This window comes from Diceros bicornis (genome assembly GCF_020826845.1).
Source record: "Diceros bicornis minor isolate mBicDic1 chromosome 30 unlocalized genomic scaffold, mDicBic1.mat.cur SUPER_30_unloc_3, whole genome shotgun sequence".
Classification (NCBI taxonomy): domain Eukaryota; kingdom Metazoa; phylum Chordata; class Mammalia; order Perissodactyla; family Rhinocerotidae; genus Diceros; species Diceros bicornis.
The window spans coordinates 3,222,905-3,228,057 of record NW_026690901.1 but is presented as its reverse complement, the minus strand read 5'-3'; the positions used below and the strand labels follow the sequence as shown (position 1 = coordinate 3,228,057).

The 5,153-nt window shown below is 47.6% G+C and overlaps 1 long non-coding RNA gene across 1 annotated transcript; it reads left to right on the top strand.

Moving 5' to 3' along the window:
• Positions 1-1,777: 1,777 nt before the first annotated feature.
• Positions 1,778-4,675, top strand: LOC131402155 (uncharacterized). Its single transcript, XR_009218321.1, has 3 exons — positions 1,778-1,808; positions 2,545-2,636; positions 4,602-4,675. It is a non-coding gene; the product is annotated as an uncharacterized LOC131402155 (long non-coding RNA).
• The last annotated feature ends 478 nt before the right edge of the window (positions 4,676-5,153 follow it).

Genomic DNA, 5,153 nt, shown 5'->3' with positions numbered 1-5,153 from the left:
TAAACAATTTTAACATAAAACAATATCTATTGAGAACTTATATGAAAATTTTAGCAATATGCTGTCACCAATTTCCTCATCTGCAAAATGGAGATAAATAATACCATCTTCCTTATGGGTTGCTGTGAAAATACTCAAGAGTAATGTACGTAAAATGCTTATCACCATGTCAGTGGGAAAGTGATGCCCCATTCATTTTTGCACCGGGATGATGACAGCTTTTTTTACACTTGAAGTCTGTAGTTTTCAAAATATGTTCTACTGATGTAGAGTGAATCCTTTTTACAAATTCTTTGTAGAGTTAGATGATCCCTTTGGAATACAAATTCAGACTCCTGTGTGTGTGTCTATACGCACATCTCTCCAATAATACTTCAAGCCTTATAATGAAAAGCTACCTTCCCCACTCTTGACTCTGGTTCCAAAAACAACTTCTTTAATTTTCTGGTTGAAAATCTATATTTCTACATTAGCTACTCATACAGCATTTTCATTTTTCAGCTTTTGACTATTTATACTTTCTTTCTTCTCTGAAACAATCAGCATGAAGCGTTCTTACATATGTTAAAAACATAATTCCCCTTGCCCAATATAACTATTTAATGAATTAGGATAAATCAAAATTCAATGTCTACTGTTTTATGACATAAGTGTTTACCATTTTATAGCATAGGAATCTTATCCAGAGATGTGCTACGTCAGATATTATGAATACATTTTCTGTCTCTCTTTTTCCTTTGACCTTTTATATGGGAAAAATCTCTTGTTTCTTTGTTGTCTTCCTCTGGATTCATCACTGGTCCATCTCCTTCCACCGGAAATTTAAATCTCTTCTCATTAACTTCTGACACATGAGACAATTCATGGGTTTCAGGTTTTGCTTGGGGACATCCCTCTTGGGCTTGAACATATACACCGTCCCACATATACACAGTATGTCTGGAAGGATAGAGGAGAAAAGGACTTTTATCTCTGTGCAAAAGGACTGGGAGACAGTGGTAGAGTGAGAATATTTTACTGACTTTGCACCACTCTTTGAAGTTTTCCTACACGTGTATCTATGACATAGTGGCCTCCCTGTCCCCTTTTTTAAAATTAAAATAGCGTTATATCCTGATCTCCTGGCTTGGGACAGCAAGGTGTAGAGAAATGTGAATATATGATCCAATTTTTTAATGAAATTAAGTAAAACAAACCCGCACAAAAAATTTATAATTTTAAATATGGGCACATCATTCTATGAGTCTGTGTAAAGGTGGGGAAAGGAATGAAGAAAAGCTGTTCAACATCCAGCTACCTGTACAGTCTAGGGGTCCACGGAAAGACCCGCCTCCAGCCCTGCCCCTGAAGCTCATTTCATCCCCCTGTGTAGTCCGCCTGACTTATTCCAGCCCCACCCCCGCCTCTTCCCGCCCCTGGAACTGGTCTCCACCCAAAACCTTCGGACTGGCTCCACCCACAGCCTGGACCCCGCCCACACCCTTGTCCCCACCCACAGCCCCGCCCCTAGACCTGGTCCTGTCCCTGTTGCTAACCCAGCCCGCTGCCCACCCTAGCACTCACTCTAGAAACTAGACACCTCCCCCAAGGCTGGGGTGCGCGGCCCTGTCCCACCCCGCACGCCGCCTCGACCCGGAGCCCCCAAATGTCCGTCTTCCCCGATCTTCCATCCTCCCCGAACGCCCGTCCGAGACCGGAAGCGGAAGCACGGGTGGCATCGCGGAAGGAGCCGGGGGCTTCACTGTGTATCCCGTCTTCTAGGCGTGGGTGGGATTCTCGTGGACGTTTGCCCTCAGGGGCGAGGCGCGGTGAGCGGCGGGCGGTCCTGGCTCGGTTAGGGGTCCAGGGAGGCGCCTGGGCCGCGGGAAGCCCCGTCAGGGCCCGGCATCTCTCCGTCCCCCCGCAGCCCCGTTTCCCCCGGGCTGTTCGCTCAGGACCCCCGAGGCTGCTGTTCCTCCTGGATCCCGGCGCCGCTGTCCCCTCCTCAGAGTCCCCGTCATCGTCCTCCCTGTGATTTTATCCCCAGGGGGCTTATCCGCGTCTGCAGGCGGTGTTTGGGTTGTTACAAATGGGGGCGCTCCTGGCGTCTAGAAGGGGAGGCAGGGATGCTGCTCAGCGTCCTCCAGGGCCCAGGATGGCCCTACACAGAATTGCCTCGCCCCAGATGTCAGTGGTACGGAGGTTGGGAAACCTGCTCCAGGGCCTGAAAATCTCCTGAGCCCTGAATGAAGTGTGGAAATTGTTGACAAGTCAGCGAGTCACTTACAGGGTCCTTAAATCACAAGCTTGTTTAAAGGGTCCAGAGTCACCAAAACATCTCTGTCCAGCCAAGTGAGTTGAGCGACTCAAGTGCATACAGCACGAAGCTACTTTCTCCCATCTCGGGGAGCAGGTGGCTGGATAGGAATCGGGAAAATCCAGTCACAGCCAACAGTTAGAGTTAAATCAGTAAATACAAAAAAAGAAGAGTGAATGGGGTGGCCTTTCCATCCAACACCCTATAAAAGGCCTCAAAAGCTTGTTTGAGCTTTTTTTCCCCCTCAGACACGAAAAGCATCCGTGGAGCTCAAGTTTGAGGTGAAACCAGGCTCAGGGTCCACCTGTCCTCTCTGATCCATGGATTTCTGTGTGACCAGGTGAGTACCCTGTTGACCTGGTACCAAGAGGTTCCGGCAGCCTCCGCTGTGCAGAAGACCTGCCAGTGGGGTTTCCTGGGCTCGGGTTGTCACCGCATGGACTCACTGAGAGTGAGGGTATCTTGAGAAAAATTATTGATGTTTGATGGATTATATTCAAGGGAAAGATGGTAAACTTTGTGTGGTTCTGTGTGGTAAATATTTCAATAAGTACAGTTATATGCAAATAAGAACATATGAAACACACGTAAATAACTGCAAATGTGTATTATAGTAGAAAATATAGATTTACTTGCATTGCATAATACTCAAAAGTCAGGATTTATATATATTATAAATACAAAAATGTTTTGCGTGTGTATTTGGTATTAGAAGACATCCCATTAAATATTAACAGGGATACTCAGCAACATTCCTTGGACCCATTCAATTTGAGTTCTAAAGTCCTATAAATCCTCCACAAAAATTTGAAATAGAGGAGCATTCAGGGAAAAAGTTGACTTGAACTTCTTTGTATTAATAACAATTTTAAAATTGAATTTGCCAGTAGCCAGATTCATTTTGAGAATTATTTTCTTTATGACATTTCAAATCATTTGGAGGAGTACTAAGCAACACTGTAGATTGAAGGGAAGGGCGCTAGTCTCCAAAAAGACTGTCCTCTCCACCTTGCCTTCTAAAGGGAATTAACTTTGTTTCTTGAAACTTTTCTAAAATAACGGTCTGGTGATTCACGTTGCAGAGAATCTTGTTAAGTAATTTTGTATTTAGTTGTTGGCCTCTACTAATTGTGTGTGTATGTGTGTGTGCCTTTTTCATTCTAGCTTTCCTGTGATGTTCTTGAGGGGAATGTGTGCTTGTCATGCAATAGATAGTCTCTGAGTGTATAATTTATGGTGACCAACCATCCTCGCTTATTCAGAAAAGAGGGGATTTCCAGGACACAGCATATTTAGTGTTCAAACCAGGGCAGTCCTAGACAAACCGGGATGGTTCCTCATCTCATGAGCCAGGCCCTGGGCCACATGCATGGGGACCTGGAGAACCAGAGAGACCTTGTCCCACCTCCATGGAATTTATATTGTATTTGGATTTTAGACAGTTAATGATGAGAGTGATGTGGGAGTTTGGCACAAGGGGACTCAACCTGAGGGGGCAGGGAAGCCCTCTTGAGAAGGACTGATATTTAGATGGAGAGCAGGAGTTGGGACTGGATTTAGCTAGTTGGAGGGTTAGACTGGAGTGAGGGTGTGGGAGTGTGTTCAAGAAAGTGTTTCAGGCAGAGGGACCCGCTTGAGGACACCCTTAAAGCAGAGAGCCTGGTGTGTCCATGAACTGAGAAGAGGGATGGCTGAGCCGAGTCAACACAGGAGGAGAGGTGTGAGCCAGACCAGCGAGGGGGACAGGCTGGACCAGGTCAGGCGTGACTTGGGACTCTGTTCTAAGACCAGTGGGAAGACTCTGGAGAGATGCGAGTAGAAGGATGATGTAATTAGTGTTTGGTCTAAGCAGGGGGGTTAAAATGGACTTCATGGTTAAGAATGAAGTCATAAGAGGCAAGATGGGAGGTGCTGGGAATAAGATTAGGAATAAGATGATTGTTCCCTTCGCCTGGGTGATGGCTGTGGAGCAAGAAATAAGTAGAAAGAAAAGACCTTGGAGTGTAGAACCGAGAGAACATAACGGTACTTTCTTGCCTGCATGTGTCAGATGGCACAGGGCACTGACTGTGCTCCTCGCTGCTGTCCGTGCAGACCTGCAGGTGCCCCCTTGCACAGGTCTGTGTGTTCACCCCTCTTTGCCACTCACATGCCCCCCTCCACATTCTAAAGGAAGTCAGGCCTTACTTGTGAAGGGATTGTCTCACACAGGAGACACCTAGGAGAGCCCCTCCAGGCATCAGAGAAGCCCCTTCAGCATCTCCCTCAGCCTCCTCCCTTCCCCTCTCTCGCCTTCCACACCCAGAATGACCCCTGCTCAGTATTCCACATCCCCATGTTCTTACTCCCCCAGGCTTGAGAAGGGTGGGGCAGCCACTGGGGTGGACATCATCTCCACCTTCCACTCTGACCCGTGCAGATCCCGGGCTGGACAGAGAGTGACTCTACTGGGAGTTGAGCCATGAGACCCAGGGCATCTCCCACCTGGACTCCTTCACCCTGGACGGGGACAGCCTCTATGTCAGTGGTGAGGGGCTGTGCTACAGCCACGCTGTCTCTCCCAGTCAGAGTTCTGTGTTGCCTCCTTTGCTCTAAAGTGAGCTATGATCCATCTCTCTATCCACCCGGTCTGGGTTCAGACCTCTCATCACTGTGTGATCACTGGGTCCAGCCACCTTCCATCTCGTTGCCTACCCCCTGAACAACCCTCCCCTCTTCCCCTCTGCTTTCCCCTCTGTTTTTCCCAAAGGTCCCTACATCCTCCCTCTCCTTAATCCTTTATGTTCACCACAACTCTTGCTCAGCTCCTCTCGCCTTCTCTCCACAGGTTACACCTATGGAGTCGTGGCCCCGACTA